The sequence below is a fragment of the Podarcis erhardii genome (assembly GCF_964252035.2).
Source record: "Podarcis erhardii genome assembly, chromosome: 2".
Taxonomy (NCBI): Eukaryota; Metazoa; Chordata; class Lepidosauria; order Squamata; family Lacertidae; genus Podarcis; species Podarcis erhardii.
Window position 1 is genome coordinate 4,490,102 of NC_138498.1, and position 20,776 is coordinate 4,510,877.

At 42.9% G+C, this 20,776-nt stretch overlaps 1 protein-coding gene across 10 annotated transcripts in view; it reads right to left on the reverse strand.

Annotated features, from left to right (window-relative positions):
- R3HDM2 (R3H domain containing 2) overlaps positions 1-20,776 on the reverse strand; it is a gene marked incomplete at its 3' end in the record, with an annotated part of 127,067 nt that overhangs the window by 77,159 nt on the left and 29,132 nt on the right. Inside the window, exon 1 of one of the 10 annotated variants that reach the window (XM_081851695.1) lies at positions 8,327-8,598. The exons of the other annotated variants lie outside the window; for them this stretch is intronic. Of the gene's footprint in view, positions 1-8,326; positions 8,599-20,776 lie in introns of those variants that run through there. 10 annotated transcript variants of the gene reach the window in all.

The following is a 20,776-nucleotide window of genomic DNA, read 5'->3' on the forward strand; positions in this document are numbered from 1 at the left end:
TATTATATTTGAAGGTTTCTTTTTTAAAAACCAAAACCTGCTGCATATGTCTATCATGCAACACAATTTCAAAACAAGCAGGGTTCTTCACTTGTCAGAAAACAACAGATTTAGCATCCCAATGCAAAGCAAAATCATGCTATCTACTAACCCAATGTAGAGAAGCCTGTACAGATCGTGGTGGGAGCAAAGAAGAGAGGAAACCAATTCTCAGAACAAACATAGCTGACCCAAAAGAAAAGAATGCGTGCTTGACCCATTTTGTCCTAATAGTGAAGGGCATTTGATTGCATTAGAAGTCAAGTGTTTTGGGCCCAAAATGGAATTTTCCAGGGACCTACAGTAAGTAACTAAATGCCGCTGATTGGAACAACCTGCTCATCTTTCCTCTCATCCAGCCGCCTACATGCTCACCCCAACCACAAGTGCTCTGTCGCGGGTGCTGAGGAATGTCACAGCTGTTTAAACTGGCAGGCATGAGCCATTATAGCACACTGCTCACAGCTCTGCCTTCAGTCCTCAGGTGCCAGTAGTAGTGTTGTTGTTGTTGTTTTAATAAAAAAAGAAAAACACACCTACAAACAAACAATCAAACCCTATGTGTAATAGCTGCTATTGGTGCTTTCCTTTTCTGGAGTTCTCTTGCGCGTGCCGGAACTCAAGTTTGTTGGGGCGACAACAAATTTTTTACTGGCTATTACCACCATAAAATAAATTACAATGACAATCAAGTCAAGATAAACCAAAATATACAGAATACACAAATGTGGATAATATTTAATAACAAAAATATACAGTGTACAAACATTCCAAGATCACAATGCAGCAACAAACATAGAGTTTCAAACAGCAATTAAATTGCATACAATTCACGCTCTATAAACAGAGAGTTCACGCAACTCTCAGGGAATGTTACATTATGGGACAGCTCTTAAATATACAGTGGTGCCTCGCAAGACGAAATTAATCCGTTCCGTGAGGCTCTTCGTATAGCGGTTTTTTCGTCTTGCGAAGCAAGGCCATTGACAGCTTAGTGGATTAGCGCTATTAGCGGTTTAGCGGCTTTTAGCGGATCAGCTGATAAGCGGCTTATCAGCAGATCAGCTGATAAGCGGCTTAGGGCTTAGAAAAAGGGGGGGAAGGGGGGGAAACCGCAGGAACTCGCAAGACATTTTCATCTTGCAAAGCAAGCCCATAGGGAAATTCGTTTTGCGAAGCGCCTCCAAAACGGAAAACCCTTTCGTCTAGCGGGTTTTCCATCTTGCGAGGCGTTCGTCTTGCGGGGCACCACTGTAATAAATCCTGTCAATGGCTGAAAGGAAAGTCCACAGTATATAAGTATATACTATGTATGAATATGAGGGTTGGGCATGTGGCTTGACCCATTTCAGGAACTTTTCATCACATTGAGAGCCAATCTACATTTCAAAAATTCACTCAGAAGGTGGGAGACCTGAGCTTTTGAATGATGACCAAGCATCACTCTCCTCAGAATTACACAAAACATATTCTGTGATTTTAAAGTGTTTTAAAACCTCAGAGCCTATAATGGAAAGCTTCCTTATGGGGCAATCTTCACATGTGCTAATATGTATTGATTTCAGTAGTTAAAGAATCTTCCTGACCTTTGAGAACCACTGGGCTCAGCTTCCTCAAGAAACCAACACTCCAGCGGGCAGCGACTCCAATCAGCCAGAGGCAAACAAGTACAGTGGTGCCCTGCAAGAAGAATGCCTCGCAAGACGAAAAACTCGCTAGACGAAAGGGTTTTCCGTTTTTCAAGGTGCTTCGCAAGATGAATTTCCCTATGGGCTTGCTTCGCAAGACGAAAACGTCTTTCGTAAAACCGTTAATACCCGGGGAATCCGCACTCCGCAAGATGAAAAAATCGCAAGACGAAGCGACTCGCGGAACGAATTATTTTCGTCTTGCGAGGCACCACTGTACTGGGGCTTTCAAGGCCTGAGAAAATTATTCAGACACTGAGAAATCATTACTTGAATTGTATTTCAAGTATTTGTAACCTGAATTCCATTTCATCAGTTTCCGTCTTTTGGCAGTTTGGATGCTAATTTTATCACAATCAAGGCTAGCTAATATTTGTAGACCCATGCAAGTGGGGGTATTTCAAAATAAACTTAAAAGACATGAAGGGTAGTTGGCTCCCCACCCCCACCCTTTTTAGGGAAGTCTGTCTCACACTTTTAAATAAACTTATTTTCTGAGATGAGCCCTTTCTATTCTTTTCCTGCTCCCTACTCCAAATTCTTCCTAACAAATGAATTCTTTAAAATGCTAGGGGTTCACTCTGCACTAGAAAAACTGCAGGATCCCCGCAGGGCACATGAAATTGAATCCAAAACAAAGACTGAGTAAAGGAACAAGAATCCATTCATTCTCATCCCTACAAGAATATTACCTCTGCTCCATTCTCGTTAAGTGGAGCATGGCTTCCTTTTATCTAGATAATGCTGGAATATCTTGTATCCATCTTTGTGCCGAGTACATAACTGAGGAAGAAGAGATTTTCTCAGACATTACAGTGGCTAGACGGTCACTTCACACTCTGTTCTCAGAGCAGCTGTTAGAATGCTAATAGCCTGGATAGCTTGAGAGAGAGAAAGCAGCCCAGAGGTCTTCTGACATACAGGTGCAATCAGCACCTCTAATTAGTACAGCAGCCAGTGACAAAACAAATCCACCAAAGGGATTAAGAATCCAATGTCTTTGTTCAGACCAGGTCTCTCCATGGAATCACAAGACAGAGAAACCAGTAGGAGAACACTTCAATCTCCCAGGACATTCTATACAAGATCTCAAAGTAGCTGTTCTACTACAAAGGAATTTCAGAAATAGACTGGAAAGAGAAGCTGCTGAATTGCAACTTATTACCAAACTTAAAACCATGGAGAGACCTGGTCTGAACAAAGATATTGGATTCTTATCTCATTATACATGACAAAGCCATTTTTCACCTTCTCACCCCTTGCTTTTTCCTGCAAGACCTATTGCAGTCGTTAAGAGTCGTCAACAGGCTCATCACAGCTATCTGCCAATCACCCAATCCCACCACCCTTCTGAGTAATACCCCTCCCCACCTTCTCACTATATAGAAGGGTCTGGTGACTTCTGTTTCAGTGTATCTGAAGAAGTGTGCATGCTCACGAAAACTCATACCAAGAACTAACTTAGTTGGTCTTTAAGGTGCTACTGGAAGGATTTTTTTTATTTTGATTTATTTTCCTGTTAATTATGTTGCTTTGAATGTATACTTTAAATTTGACTTTCTTCAGTAATGTTTTATTCTGGATTGTTTTATTTGAAGTTTTAATGTGTTGTAAACCACATTAAGGTTTTTTTCTTAAAAATATAAAGTGGTATAGAAATGAATAATAACAACAATAATTAACGGCCTGGTCTATGTGTGTAGCATTATGAGATAGTAGAGGGAGGGGAATGCTCCCAGTGTTTTTTAAAAATACAGGTTTAGAGCCAACACATCAGAGATAAAGATTCTAATCTAGCTTGCTCCTTAATTAAAATGGGTTTTAGTTCTGTTTTACAGAAAGACATATCTTTCAAAAACATGATTTCGTACCTGTAGTACCAAGTGGTGCAGTCCGCTCTCCCATCTCTTTCAGTTGCATATGTAGATCAGGCCAGTCTGCACTATTCTATCCATTCTTATATTGACATCCTGCCTTCCCTGCAATAAGCTCAATGTGGCATATGCATGGCGCTCTCTGCCTCCATTTTATCCTCAGAAACACCTGTGAGGTAAGTTAGGCTGAGAGAAAGTGATCGGACCCACATCACCCTGTGAGCGTCATGACAGAGCAGGGATCAGAATCCAGGTCTCCCAGGCCCTATTCCCTCACACTAACCACGACATCAAACTGCTTCTCATACAGTATATCCATTTCGTTCCTTAGAAGAGGATGGCAACAGTCAAGTTTTATACTACTTTATTGCACACAGCTTTTTGGGAGGAGGGGCTTCACACTTATTGAGAAAAGCAAGGAGGAGGAGGAGAATGAGTGCCACATCAGTAAGGTATTAGCAGCTATCTCATCAAGGTTTAACTAAAGAAAGGCTAAAACAGTAAAAATGCAAGGGCTGAATGTTGCCATGGAATCCAGTGTAAGACTTAGCCTGAGAAAACTGTTTTTAGACATTACACAATATTTGGAAGAGCCACTGACAGAAGCACTCACGAGCCACTGCTGTGCAACCTTATCCAACTCAGCACTAGGCCCAAGCACCTATCTCAAGCAATCTTATTAGACTGTAACTCCTGTTATTCTAGCGAAAATACCTGTAACGGAAATTACATTGTCTGTAGTCCTTTGGAGGAAAACAAGGAGAGAAACTTCCACTGTCAGAGGGAACTGCTTGTGAAATACAAAAGTGGATGCCCATGTTTATTTTAACTACCAGGATGAGATGTGGCATTCACAGACATTTGGGGATGATGCCACAGTAGATTTTTTTAGGGGGGAGGGGTCCTCAAAAGTTTATCATCAGGAAGGCTGCTTCAGATAGCATGTCACATCCTCGGTGGTCATTACAGTGGTGCCTCGCAAGACGAAAAGAATCCGTTCCGCGAGTCTCTTCGTCTAGCGGTTTTTTCGTCTTGCAAAGCAAGCCCATTGATGGCTTAGCGACTTAGCGCTATTAGCGGCTTTTAGCGGCTTAGCGGATAAGTGGCTTAGCGGCTTAGAAAAAGGGGGGGAGGAGGAAAAAAAACCCGCAGGAACTCGCAAGACATTTTCGTCTTGCGAAGCAAGCCCATAGGAAATTCGTTTTGCGAAGCACCTCCAAAACGGAAAACTCTTTCGTCTAGCGAGTTTTCCGTCTTGAGAGGCATTCGTCTTGGGGGGCACCACTGTAGATGGCAATTTGTCAATGTCACATTTGAAGGGTTAGCTGCTTTCGTTCTAGACACATACAGTCAGGATGCCAGCCAAGTCACTGCCCATATGGCTACACTGAAAACATTATATAACTTATGGATTTCTTTAGGACAATATGTTATGAGGGGCTACACGCAGGAATCATTTTAGGTGTAGTTTTAAGAAGTAGCTATGAACACCTTCCACCAGTTATCAGGCACCACTGCTAGAAAAATCAATATGAAAATAAACAGGATACTAAGGCTGGATCTAGACACAACAAAGAAGTGATTCAGTTAAACATGTTGTAAACTTCATACAGGGAAATCCTGTAGACAAAAGACGGGACTCCACAGTGCCATCTGGTGTCACAGTGAAATAACGCATATAAAGCGCTTTATCTTTACGAATGTAACTGAGTCCCACTACTACATGTATGTATGTACTGACTGTGTATGTATACCACCATTCAAAGATCTCAGGTTCACAACAGAAAAATACAAAATGAGTATACAAAATACATAATAAAATAATGTTAATCATGCTCCGCTTGTGCATTTATTTGAGTCATCTAGCTGGCCATTATTTTTTAAAAGGTGGAAGGAGTGCCAGGAAAGACATATCTTTGGTTGATCCAACATGGCAATTCTTATGTCCCAATACAAAACTGACAAGACTGTAGTTGTTCAGATGTGATGCCTGACAAGGCAAATCTTAAGATCTAATTGTAATTAAGACATATCAGCTGGCACAGCTCTAATATCTTTTCCAAGGACAGAATTGCAAATCCACAAGAAAAAGAGGAGTGCATGGCCACATATTCTGCATTATTTTTTAAAGGGTCTTGCTACTATTCATGTTCTGAAATAAGTCAGGAATACAGAATGACATGGAAGAATTTAGCAACTTATTCTGCAGCCTGCTTTACTGCATCTTGTTTCTCTCCCCTTCTCCCTGCAAACCCATCTGAAGGTTAAAAAAAGAGGGGAACAATCAGGATACCTTTTTTCTATGCATTCTCCATTTATTCTCAAGGTTTGATGAACGATTATGCAACGGCTCACTGTTTTTCCCTCCCCCATTTTCATACTCCTCCCATTTAAGGGATGCACCAAAAGAAAGCAAGGGCTTTCCCTTTTGATGACGCAAAAGCCTGGAGAGATTCCTTTTCTGTCTAGCCATTAGGAACAGGCAGGCATCCACATTAAAAATCATGCAGCAAGGTTGGAGATTTTGCTATGAGCATGAATTCTGCAAGCTTCACAGGTGCAGTCAAAGTCATTAAGAAAAAATGAGCTGGGCTTGGGGCCGGATTATCTTTTTCGAAGCACATATTTACCAGTTTCACATCAGCTAGTGTTTCTCTGTTGAAGGATGTTCACTGCACCCACATGCAGACAGGAACTGCCATCAGTGACGTCAAAGTGGTCTCCTGGAAACAGTTAAGGGGGCTGTCCACCATGGGGATTTCCTGAATATCTAGCATGAAAATTACCCACCTCCTCTGTAATGTCAAGATTTGTGACACTGTGTTGGAATTCCTTTTAACCCTTTATTGTGGGGCACTGCTGCTCCTTGCCACAGCTCTATATGCCCGATGGCAGTATTTCTTCAGAAAACGGTGATTGGAGGGGGAGAGTTTGTTAGTTTCTGGGGGCTCTCAGCCACTTGCAAATACAGGGCCAGCTGCTTGTTTCCGGAATTGGGGGGGGGGGTGGACATGCCCAACCATAAAAATAGATCTTAACTCTTTCCTATTCAAAGTCTGATGAAGTGTCTGCGCTACACAAAATAAAATATGAATGAAGGAAATCAGGTTGCACTGCATCTCTTTCAAAGGCAAATCACCCTAAATTTCACAAACAGATTAAGTCCAACTTTTCATTAACTTCTGCTGTCCACTGAACAAGTGGGCAGTAAAATGTCAATGAATGGAAAACCAAAAATGATTTTAAGGAAACGTAACAACCTTCACTGAACAGCAAATAAAGGTTCTAATGTTATATGGAGTATATGCTAATGATTAGGAAAACTGGTTGAAGGAGGTTCTGCTCATACCCACATCCTCTACTTTCTTTCCTATCTGACCATAAAAAAAAAGAAGCCTACAAGTAAACATACTGCAAACGACAGCCGTTATTGCAGCTTACTTTGATGTCACATATACCACATACAGCAATAAAGCAGACATTAAAGTCTTGCATTTGGAAGCTGACAAGCAAAAAGAAACCCCCTCTTAGCTGAGCTACCAGATGCATTCAAAGATGCCATCTACTAGGAGTGGGGCTTGAAAAGGAGAGGCACAAAGGGGAGGCAACAGCAGTTCCATCGCCCGCCCACCCCCACCCCTCTTGCTGAACATTGGTTTCATAAGCAGAAGGACAAAAACAGAAGAGAACACCCACTTGCTGAAGCAATTACCATTGCACAAGCAACAAAATACCTATGGCAAAGCCACCTAATAGAGGCAGCTCTCATATTTTTGTCTGCTTCATCAATCTGAGCCCCTCTCAATAGCCCAGTTTGGATTCTGAAAGCTAGGGATGTATCTGCAGTGTTTATCATACATACATACATACATACATACATACATACACACACATACACACACATACACATGCACATGCACATACACATACATATTTATATATGTATACACAAACACTTATTTCAGCCAAAGACAGTATGAAGATTTATCCAGGAATATGAAAGATGAAAGAGAAGAGGATAGACGGAGCACTAGATCAGGTTCAGGGGAATTCCTCCTGGAGAGCCCAGTCCAACACAAAACCCAGCTTGACCATCAAGGCAAACAAGAAAGAAAACCAATAGGCATCAGTTTACTCCAATTGTGTTGAATGGAATATACATGGTCAAGTGGTTGCTCAAACATAACAGCCAACATCCTTTCCTCAGATCTAAACAAATCCTTAAAGGGGGGGAATGTGCAGGATTTGTGAATGAGGATAGTGATGGGTGCTTGGCTTCCCGTCATAAAAACAAAGCATGAGTTAAAAAAAACAACGGAATCCCAGCACAAGTCCAGCAGGGAGACCTCCTTAATGACACAAAAGAGCTGCGTATGTTTATAGGGGATTCCCTTCTTCACTCTAGGTGGATGCATAGCATATCACAAAAAACTGATGACACAGGAGCCACGGAGACCCTGCAAGCCTAGAGGAGGAGGAGGAGGAGGAGGAAGCATGGGGAGAAGAGATGAAATCAGACTCCTGTACCATTCAGGAAAAAAACCATTCTGTAAAACCTTATAAAGGCAGGTGCCCCTCTCACTGACGTACCAAAACAGTCAGACTGCTACACAATTAAATTACAAGGATAGTTAGTTCCACTGCAATCAGCAAGACATTTATCTTGCTTTCTCTCTCCCCACCATACCAAAATCATCAGAGACTTCAGTCTAAAAATAAACTCACCCCAGTGGAAGCTGCACACTGAGTAGGTCATCTATTTCCCCTTCTCAACAAGGACCTCATTGCCATGAACAGTTACCAGAGGAATTTTGCCAGGAGACCTTGGTTCTTGGAATCCTCCGTTTCTTTTCGGCCCCCACCCCCAGCTTCAAATGCAATGTGAATGCTCCTCGCCACTGCTACAGCAAGCTAATTGCTCTGACAAGCTGCTCTGAAGGACCAGACCCCAGCTGCTTGGAGAGATGGCACAGAGAGCTCTGCCAATGGCTACTTCCACACCCCCTCTCTCCCTCATTCAGAGACTTGAGTGTAACTGCCTCCTCAAGGCTGAGGAAAGGAAAGGCGTTTAAAGACACAGCATCCCCATTTCCACCAACAAGCACAACAATAAAGAGAGAATGCCCAAATTAAAATGAGAGCATGTTTTTTTTTCTACTGAAGCTATGCTCACAGGGAAAGAGAGAGCCTTAGCTGCAATGATCCAGCTTAAAAGGGATTCCCATCCAGATGAATCAGTTGTTTACATCCACCTGATATTCAAATTCAAACTCATTTACTACTTGCAAATATTTTCTTCTGTTGTCCTGATCTCAAAGGGTAGGAGATAGTCTGGATCCAACTCATTATACCTGCTTCCTAAATCCTGTTCATTTAAGTAGGACGTAAGTCCTGACTACCTCATCACATTAATATCAAAATCAACATAAGCAGAACTTCTAGTTTCCACTCCGAGTTTGTGTAGAGCAGGGGTCAGCAACCTTTTTCAGCAGTGGGCCGGTCCACCGTCCCTCAGGCCATGTGGTGGGCCGGACTATATTTTGAGGGGGGGGGAATGAACGAATTCCTCTGCCCCACAAATAACCCAGAGATGCATTTTAAATAAAAGCACACATTCTACTCATGTAAAAACACGCTGATTCCCAGACCGTCTGTGGGATGGATTGAGAAGGCGATAGGCCCATTTCCAGCCCCTGGGCCTTAGGTTGCCTACCCCTGGTGTAGAATTTAGTCCTTCCTCTTTTCTTCTCCAGAAGATATCCCACAAGGCAGAGGAGGTTTAGAATCAGAGTTTTCCTTCTCCGAGATGAGCTACCTTCCCAGGTGGATGAGTCCTATCTGCCTCTCACTTCCCTCTACACCACATGCAACAACTGCCTTCTTGACCACTGGACCCATTATTGGTCTTGTCTGCTCGATCTGCCAGAGCCTGTCTTTGCACGCAGGGAAAGGGTTTGAGACGCATCAGCTATCCTCACCTGGTTAGGCCAGCCAGCTGAAGCCATTCCCTGTGTGTGGCTGCTGTCACATGCCAACTGCTTCTAGGAGCCACAGGTGACAGCTGAGTGCATGGTGGGGCCCAAAGGTGGTGCCTCGCAAGACGAAAAGAATCCGTTCCGCGAGTCTCTTCGTCTAGCGGTTTTTTCATCTTGCGAAGCAAGCCCATTAGCGGCTTAGTGGATTAGCGCTATTAGCGGCTTAGCGGCTTTTAGCGGCTTTTAGCGGCTTAGAAAAAGGGGGGGAGGGGGGAAAGTCGGAAAAACTCGCAAGACATTTTCGTCTTGCGAAGCAAGCCCATAGGGAAATTCGTCTTGCGAAGCACCTCCAAAACGGAAAACCCTTTCGTCTAGCGGGTTTTCCGTCTTGCGAGGCATTCGTCTTGCGGGGCACCACTGTACCCCAGAAGGAACATGATGTGGGAGTTTGAGTCCAGCCACCACCCTCACCACCACCATCTTTGCTTATCAAAAATGGGCACATATGCATACATTTTATCTTATTTTGATAATTCATTTAAGTACAAATTTTGTGTTTTGTTTCCATTGTAAAGAATTCTGACATAGAACCATTGTTTTTGGCACAGTGGACACAAAATATAACCCAGGAATCAAGTGTGGAGTAAACTATATTCACCTGGTCATCATTGCAGAAATCTTACTATCTCAAACAACTGAAAATGCCACGTCCTGCCATTATGTTCCCCACGTTCAAAACCAAACTATCAGGCACCTTTAAACACAGCAATTTGGCCAATATCTCACCAGAATCCTTTGCTGAAAGCCAATCATGTTTTATTAGCAGGTATTAACTCTGAACAATAGCTGGTTTTAGTTTATTTCTGAGTTAACAAAATTTGATTGACTGTTTTTCATGAACAAAGGCAAAAAATGACAAGTATGTCTGCAGTGATTACCTGGCGTTACCTTTTCGCCATAGCAGGGATTTTAAGACTGTTCTAGGGAGTCCTAGGCTATTCTCATGGAGAAGCAATTTATGGGAGACAAAGCTTCCTGAAAAAGAAAAGCTTGCCCAGAACTTCCCATCTTTCCCTGCAATGTGCAGCCATGGGTAAGTGCTTGCTGTACATTCTTAACAGGGTGGATTGATTTAAATCAGGGTTGGACACAACTAAGGCAGAATCTAGACACATATTAAAAAAGCACTGTGAAAATGCCTTTTTTATAGTTTTGAAAAATATATTGAATTTGCCATAACTCACTATCACCACCTAGTGTCCTATTTGTATAATGCACTTTACAACACACTTAAAATGTTTTATTTGTACAGCTAAAGTTCCACTCAGGATAGCACATTTAATAGTATAATCATGCTCATTGATTCAAATAGGTCTGCTCTGCGGAGGACGAACACTGGGTAAAACCCATAATTTGAATCACCAAGAAAAAAGTCATTTATTTAAATCCAGGACTCATTTTGAAATTGGAGAATTTCCTGAGCAAGCATGCATTTTAACTGAAAAATAAGAAGAAAAAGCATATTGGTTTGCATGTAAATAGAGGCTTAATATCTAAAAGTGTAATTTAAAGTCTCTGGCCATGCAGTTCAGATTGTCTTCTGTACTATAGAACTATGAGTGGAATTCAACATCACACTATAACTATCATTCCATTAGTGCAAACATTACTGCTTTCCAGACAAAACAATCTCTTCCCTCCTTCCCCCATATATTGTTCCAGGGGTTCTCTGGACCCCATCTAAGCAGATTTGGAAGGGCGGGGGGAGCGCACCCCAGATGTGCTAGTAGGACTTGGTGCACTGGCCCCCGTTAGCACAACTGTTTAGCTGAAGCCAGCCCAATATCTGTTTATAGACAAGCCATGTACACATGTAAGAACACTAAGCAAATCATTTACTTGAAGGTTAAGGCCTCAATCCTACGTACTGTTATTTGGCAATATGTCTCAGTTAACAAAGAAGAACTTGTTTCTGCATAAATATGAGTAAAATTGGGTTGCAATCAAGTTTCCAAAAGCAAGAAATTGTAGTTACTGTAATGGAAAGTGACTTGTTCAGGTAGTTTGGTCATCAGTATTAATAATTTTAAAACTGAATGCACTGCAGGGCTCAGCTGCTTGGGTATAAAATACTACAAGATCATGCATATAATGGATGTTCCTGGTGAGATACAAGAGGGCATCACCTGGATTCTAGTGCCTATACTTGCATGTTACTCCCTGTATTTGGTCACTGTACAAACAGATTAACTATTGTGATATGAAGAAGTTTTCCATACTGTTTTCGCTTCACAAGGAAAAGTAGCACAATGAGATCAGAAATTCAGCTTTAGGAAATTTTAAAAAATCATTGAGTTCATATTTATTTTTAAATCAGCTTAATTTTAAGTGAGATAATTGCATCTGAAACTTTAAAAAAATCATATTTTAATTTTAAAATCTGGTTTGAATTTTATTTCTCCCTGTCTTTATCCATTCTAATTCATGGCCCATGTAGGGCAATGCCAAGGTGCAACAGGGCTGGCCCACTTGAACCCTTGAATATTCACTTTCCCCCAGTATTTTCAGGTAGAGCAAGAGGTTCCTCAGTAAACTAATGTGGGATTAGAAGAACGGGTCACCCAGAGGTTTGAAAGTTTGAAGGCTCTGTAATATTTGCATACACAGGAGTACACATTTCCATAAAAAGATAGTCCTTCATCTCTCAGCTACTGGCATCTATTCCTGAATCACAGAGACACAAATCCAAGCAAGTCTATGATAAAAACTAAAATGGACAATACAAGAACTAACAACATTTTGGTGCAGGCATGTTTTATATTGCTGTTAATTTGGTTTGAATTTTCTTTAGAAAAGTAAGCAATAACATAAGACACAGGGAAAGAGAGATAAAATACAATTTGCGGGATGTGAAAAATATACCCTGCACAGGAGATAAATGACAAATTTTGTATCAATTTATTTCTTTAATAGTTCTGTTTGGAACAACCTGACAGTCTCCAGACTGCAGAAGAACAAAGAATTCAACATGTACTTTTCCTTAAATCTCATGATTTCAGAGGGGGGACTTGAGCAAGATATCAGAAAAGCAAGCTTGATTTGCTCTACACTACAGCCTGACTCTACTGACTCTACTGTGTTTTGAAAACCCAGGGTTTACAGCCCTTCTGCCACCACCCAGACACTGTGGATGGAAAGCTCAGCAGTTCTCTAAATGGAAATGCTCATTGGGAATGAGCAGTGCTTCAGTGCCTACACCTCTGCAGAAGCTTCTTTAAGGCCGAGAACTAATAATAATAATAATAATAATAATAATAATAATAATAATAATAATAATAATTTTATTATTTATACCCCACCCATCCGGCTGGGTTTCCCCAGCCACTCTGGGAGGCTCCCAACAGAATATAAAAAACACGATAAAACATCCAACATTAAAAACTTCCCTAAACAGGGTTGTCTTCAGATGTCTTTTAAAAGTCAGTTAGTTGTTTATTTCCTTGACATCTGATGGGAGGGCATTCCACAGGGAGAGCGCTACTATCAAGAAGGCCCTCTGCCTGGTTCCCTGTAACCTCATTTCTCGCAGTGAGTGAATCATCATAAGGCCCTCAGAGCTGGACTTCAGTGTCCGGGCTGAATGATGGGGATGGAGATGCTCCTTCAGGTATAATGGGCAGAGGCCATTTAGGGCTTTAAAAGTCAGCACCAACACTTAGGGTCATAGGGAGTGCCAAATCTATACTGCACTTTTCAGCAAAAAAAACAAACCAAAAATCCAGAACACACACACTCTCTCTCTCTCTCTCTCTTTCTCAAACACATAAACAGTTATATATAGGTTGGCAGACACCTTGTGTTTTCAACCTGCAGTGTCTGGGAAATTTGATTTTATTTTAGAACACATTTGTGCTCATAAGGATTTCTTTAATGGTAAATCTTTTAGAGACAGCGACTCCAGGGTGGAAGAACTGCAAGTCAGCTCTCCTGACAAGCCCAAATGACAATGCAGGATTGGGCCACACCTCACATACCAACAGCCTGTTCTTTGTCTTTCACACCTCAGTGCCACTTATTTAAGCATAGCAGGTACATACAAAGGAAACTAGGTCAGAGACAAAGAAGAGATGCTGATGCATTTGTGCTTTAGACTTGCAGTAGCAGAGAAAGGCCTCTGTTTTTCAAAGGAAAAAAGAGTGACAGCAATGGGAAAGGTTTAGAGAAGAAAACACTTGCAGGGCAGGGCCATAGACATTGATTGACCTGGATGAAACACCCACCTATTCTCTCCACTATGGCCTGCTCCCATCCCATCAGGTCAACTGGAGACCTCACTTGCCCTGGAAACACTCCAAGCGACAAGCGGATATGAAAATGCCAAAATCATACCATGTGTACTGCCTACTCTCTGACAAGCAGCAGCTCTCTAAAGTCTCAGGCAGAGTAACTATTCCCCTCTCCAGTTATGCTACTTGAAACTCATTTGAACTGCACATACCAGCCTGGAACTCTCTCACTGCAAAGCATGCACTCCATCTCTGAGCTATGATCCTCTCTATCTCCACCAGCGCCTTCCACCACCCACTCTTCCTCACCTACTGTAGCAAGTGGGGTTTCACAAGGAAAGGTAGAAGAAAAATACATCAGCAAAGAATATGCTTTCTCTCTGCAGCTCTTTATTTCCCTTCCCATCTGTTGTGCATCACATGTAAATCAGGATCAGTCAGCCGAAAGCAAGACAACCTTTTTTGCTAACCTAAACAAGACAAGAGTGTGCTCCCTTGGTATCACAAAGAACTCCAGATCACCCTTTCAAAGTTTGGTCCAAGGAGTTGAAACAGCACACTTCTTTTCTGCCCTCAAACTGTTTCAAGAAGTTCAAACTGGGAGCTGATAAAGAAAGTGTGGATGAGGGAGATGGGGAGGAGCAATGGCAGCTTTGGAAAGTCTTGGAAAGCTTGTAACCAGTTGTCTCTAATCCTAAAAACCAACTTCTTCAAAACTTAAGGTATTAATTTGAGAATAAAGACTGAAAATAGAGAATATTTATACAATATAAGTTGCCACATAAGATGCTACATAGTTTATTTACTATAAATATGCTAAATTTAAATTTTTTTATTGGCAAATCAATAAGTTTTGAAGAAGCTTCTTTTTAGGATTGTTGTTTTGCAATTGGGGTATGGGTGATTGACAGGCAAGCATATGAAACATGCAAGAAAAACAGACACAAACAATGGAAATTTTTGCATGTATTCTCAGTAAGTTCTTAGATAACTTCCATAACCATGATGCCTAGAACGTTCTGAAAGAACTAGAGGAAAGTTGGAAGTAACAGACCACAATAGATTCTACCTATCGATTTGCAAAAACCACTACTGTCTCTGGAAGCATCGGATTGATATGAATGTGAAATATATCCATACACATATACAGAGCTCCTCAAAACAACTGGACCCATTGCCTTGTATCCATGTTGGCAACTTCAAACCATTCCGCTAAAATTTTAAATTTCATTCATTGAGGCCATGAGCTTCATTCTAACTTGGTGTGGTGGGAAGGAAAAGAATCACACTGTTCTAAGTTAAGTCCCCCCCACACAACTGGAAGAAAGTCACCCTTTTGCTCCAACAATTACATGTAAAAATTATGTGTTCCAAATATGCCATTGCTAGTTTTTATTGCCACTTTGCAGCCCCATTTACTTTTTCAGAAAAATGAATTTTATTTCAAGTGTACAAAACAAAAAACACCAACATGTGAAGGGCAAATTACAAAAAGAATTCAAAACAAAACAAATTCCTTCCAGTAGCACCTTAAAGACCAACTAAGTCAGTTCTTGGTATGAGCTTTCGTGTGCATGCACACTTCTTCAGATACACTGATGTGTGTGTATCTGAAGAAGTGTGCATGCACACGAAAGCTCATACCAAGAACTGACTTAGTTGGTCTTTAAGGTGCTACTGGAAGGAATTTGTTTTGTTTTGACTATGGCAGACCAACACGGCTACCTATCTGTAAAAAGAATTCAGTTCAGTTGCTCCTAATACACACTGTAGAAATGTTCATCCGGCCCACCAGGGTCCTGAACCCGACCCGCCCAGGCCGAACCAGCGCCGCCGCCTTATTCCCAATGGAAGGAGGCGCAGGATCACCACTGCCCCATTTCCCCATTACAAGCTCTGAAACGTGCTTGCAACCAGGGTAACCTCTGAGGGGCTTGCGCATGAACAAACAAGGTGGGCGTTCATCTGATCCGGCTGTATCGCAGCGCCCCTACCTTGGCAGCCGCCTCCGCCACTTGTGAGTCTCCTCAGAGGAGGCGGCGCCATGCAGAAAGCCCCACAGAGCAGTGTCTGGCGCTGGCCACCATTGCTCCCCAACCTGCCTTGACTCACGTAATGGGGAGGGCGCTGCTCCTCTTCCTTCTGTTCTGGGCCCCAATCCTCCCAGGGGTTCAACCTGGCGGCAGCAGCAACATAAGTGGCGGCCTTTATTATTATTATTTTCAAAAACATTTTCTTTTCCCAGATTTCTGTTGAGTCAAGTTCTTTTGCGCCACCTCCCCTTCGGCTGCTTTCCTTTTTCCGGGTTGGGAGCGTTTGGGAAAAGCGAGAGCAGGGGATCCCAGGTGACTGCGGGGGGTGGGTCGCCTTTCTTCTTCCCCCCTCAAGCTTTAACTCTCTCTCTCCCTCTCCCCTTCAGCCTGCAATCCCGCTTGCTCTCCAGCGCCGCTTCCAAGCCCCCTCCCATGCTTCCTCCAGGGGAAACTCAGCTCCTTTTCCTGGCCTCTGGTGGCAAGTGAGGGGTCCCTGGCTGGATCTCTCTCCCCTTGGAGCCAGTCAGGGCGGAGCTGCCATTTCCCCACCCCCTTTCCCAGTGCATTTTCTTCCTGAGGTAGTAGCAACAACAGCAGCAGAATCGGAGGAGCCCCCGGGGTGAACTCGCTCACTCCCTTTTGCGGAGAGGGGCAATGTACCTGTGGCGCCTCCTCTTCGGCCCCCTGGCCGACCGGGCTCCCAGCTGCGGCTCCCGTGCGGCCTCTCATTTCGGGCTCCCTGCAAGCAAGTATTGAGTATCATAGAAACCCCCCGGGGGGTAAAGATGGCCCTGACAGCAACAGCAAAGGGTGGACTCAGCCCGGGTGCAATCCAGCCTCCTTCCGCTGGCTTGTTCCGTGGGAAGGGGGGAGACAAAGGCGAGCCCGGCCCGCCCTCCTTCTCGCTTCCCTTCCTTTGGGAATCGGGAAATAGGAGGAGAGAACAGATCGTGTATGTCCCCACTTCAAGTGCTCCAGGCTAGATGGCTGGATCCAGCGGCAGCACTTTCAAGATGTCCTCAGCCCCCTACCCTTTTGCCCTAAGCAAGTTTCTAGCCATTTTTCCACCTAGCTCAGTTTTGCCTACACTTCTATGGTTCTAACAGTACTTTTTTACTTTTGTTATGGACAATTCCAATTAATAGAGGGGAAAGGATTAAATTAACACAGGACATTTACTTTCGTTTTTCTCTCTCCCAGGATTTTAAATGACTCACAAATCAGATGTTTCAACCAAAAAGATTTTGCAAAGAAAAGGCTTTCTCCCAAAAACTCTAACAAAATTGTATTACTTTTTAGCTCATGCAGTTGCAAATCTCAAAGCCCAGCCTAAACAACGCAGCAAACAGCCTTCTGGGCCCATGACCTGCAAGCTTCAATGAATTGATAGCAGAATAAAAATGCTTAAAACACCATGAGTGGTTCCAAAAATGACACAGATGCAGCATTCATTCAGCAGAGTTTACTGGAGGCATATTGAGCTTAACTGTTTCAAAAAATCCAGATCCCTAGAAAGCAGTCTCTTAAGAATCCAACTGCTGCAAAACTTAACTTAATAGTAAAATCTTAAACTTAGCATCAAAGATACTATGTACAAATCACCACTTAACTGAGAGAAAAAAACAAAGCAGGTATGGAGTAGAGAGAATGTAGCTAGAGGAAGAGAGCATGAAGAGCCCCAATGAATGACAAATATATCCTCTTCACTCAGTGGCCTTGAGAGAACAATAACAGGGTCAGCTCATACAGTGGTGCCCCGCAAGACGAATGCCTCGCAAGATGGAAAACTCGCTAGACGAAAGAGTTTTCCGTTTTGGAGGTGCTTCGCAAAACGAATTTCCTATGGGCTTGCTTCGCAAGACGAAAATGTCTTGCAAGTTCCTGCGGGGGTTTTTTCCTCCCCCCCCCTTTTTCTAAGCCGATAAGCCGCTTATCCGATAAGCCGATAAGCCGCTAAAAGCCGCTAATCCGCTAATAGCGCTAATCCGTCAATGGGCTTGCTTCGCAAGATGAAAAAACCGCTAGACGAAGAGAATCGCGGAACGGATTCTTTTCGTCTTGCGAGGCACCACTGTAATTGCTTAATCCAGCTGCGCCCAGTTTTTCTGAAGGAATAACCCAAACATCAAGAACTTTCTGCTTGTTTCCCCAGCAGAATAGAAACTTACTTTTCAGCTAGAATGTTCCAGCTTTCACCGGCTTCCAGCTTGTATCATACAGAGAAAATACCAGAAAACTTCTACCTGTACCCATAGACTAGTAATGATCTCTACAGTTTTTAGACAAACAGTTTGTGCACTGATCAACTGAAGTGTCCAGAGAAGGGCAACTGAGGAGGGTCTTGAAATAAAGTCCAATGAGGAACAGTTGAAAGAGTAGGTTTAGCCTAAAGACAAAGGGATTAGGAGTTGCGGGCAGAATGGCTGTATTCAAAATATCTGATAGGTTGTCTTGCAGAAGACGGACAAGGCTTACTCCTTTGCAGAGGGCAGGACTGGAACCAATGGACAGAGGCGGAGCTAGCTGCTCCAGCACCCGGAGTGGCGCACATGGTGTGCACCCAGGGGGAAAGAGATTTCAGCTGACATTGTAAGAAACTTCTAATACTAAGAACTCTTCTGCAATGGGACAGTCTGCCTCAAGAAAGAGTAGGCTCTTCTTTCCTTGAGGTTTTTAAGAAAAGGCTCCACACCCACATGGCAAAGATGCTGTGGTTTCATCCTGCACTGAGCAGGGGTTGGACTGAATGATAATCAAGGTACCTTCAAACTCTTTTTATTCCATCTCTGGTCAAACTTCATAGGGCTCAATATTCAAGCTTTACCTAATACTTCATTTCAGATGGCCCTTATGTGGAGGCTTAAAAATTACCATCAGTGAAACCAATGGGACAAATCTGAAAGCTTTCGAAGGCATTAGAATTGTAGAGTTGTAAGGGATCGTGAGGGTCATCTAGTCCAACCCCCTGCAATGCAGAGATCTTTTGCTCAACGTGGAGAAATGATAGCAATGTGGCAATTGAACAGGTTAGCTCTCCTAGATTACTAACCAGGCAGCCCTGCCATGCCACATTCAGGCAGCCTTCAAAGCATTACCCACTAGAGCAGCCTTTCTCAACCTGTGGGTTCCCATATGTTGTTGAACTACAACTTCCATCACCCCTAGCTAACAAGGCCAGAGCTCAGGGATGGTGGGAGTTGTAGTCCAACAACATCTGGGGACCCACAGGTTGAGGACTGCTGCACTAGAGACTGGTTTTGCCCTCAGATCCCCCCAATGTGAGGATCACTTGTGCCCCAGAGAGCACTACATGCCAACCACATGTACCCCACGCCACTTGTTACTTCTGCAGCACTTAAAAATGCCCCACAAGAACCTTGGGACACCGTTTATAGAGCAGGCTGGGAATAACATTTAGAGTCAGCTCAGGGGAGTTACAGCTGGCCTCGGCAAATGTTTGAAACCAGATTTCTGAAATTAGGTCACAAGCAAAAAAATTAGCATTTTGCTAGTTAAGAACTGACAAGAAACTGCTTCTGCCCTAGATTTGAGATATCTAGCGGAGGATGAATTACAGAGGCATCATAACAGAAAAAGCACTGGAAGGCCTTGTGCTGGTCTGCTGCTCAGGACTAAGCATTGATGGCAGCAGACACTGCATTTTGGAGATTCAAAGCTGTATGCTCAGTTTAGTAAGAGGCAAGTCTTGGCTCTCCTACTCACTTCCCTCCCCTCAAGACTTTCTGATGCACAGCAGTAACAAAGAGGGATCCAGGGTGCTGGAAGTCATGCACCTGTTCTGTGCCAATGAGACTTTGTTCCAGTCACAGGAGGGCACAGCCTGCTTTTGTTACGTTTGCTGCCTGGCCCTGGCCCTGGCATAATTCATAGTGCTAGAAGAGGGGACGCAATCAAACTCTCCATTCTGAAAGATTTGGGAAGGTACTGTCCTAGCTATTACAAGTCACTGTCTACCTAAAGCAGAGACCTTTGCAGCACACTAAATCCATGAACCAAAAAGCCCCAAAAGTAAATTCTGCAAATTCAGTGCAAAGAAACCAGATTTTAATTGATGTCCAAAAGGGAATTAGTACTGGAGCACATTGGTAGATAGAGGGAAGCTGACTCACACACAATGCCAAACTACATGCATGAGCTAGAACAAGCCTAAGAGAAACCTTGGACTGGCATTCTCTCTGTCCCCAAACAGCCATGAGAAGGACTTCTGCTGCTTTTCCTTTCACTTTCAAATAATCGTGGATTAATGTTACAAAACTCGATATTATTCTCTAGGCAGATTCTAAACAAGATGTTCATTACCCCTAGTTTTAAGACATTTAGGATGGAAATAGACCAGAACAAATAATAATAGAAGAAACAGGTTCTAGTCAATGCTAGTCCTACTCCAAGTAGACCCACTGACTAACAGGATTGTTCATTTCAATGGGTCTACTCTGAGTAGAATTAGCATTGGCTGCAACTCATTGTTTCTATTATGATTGGTATTTTGTGTTTCTCACTTTGCATTCTGAACTGAAGATCTGCATTTTGCTGTATAATGAAAGGAAGTAGCATGGCGGGGGCAAATATAAGAGCAAGTGATGGATGAATAAGACAGGGAACACTAGAGCAGTGTATGCACAAAAGCATTTTTTCCTTTCTATGTGATTAGTTACAAAGCACATTGAGACAAGTGTGTGAATCAGGGTAAGAGATAAGGGTACATAAAGACAGTCATACCATGGCAGCTGGAACTAGTGGTTTCATTAAAAGATATCTAATTCCCCTCACACACACACACAAAATTCAAACTAAAATTTTGCCACACAAATTGCTTGAGTACTCACACACGACCTATATAGGCTACAGAAGTAATTCCCC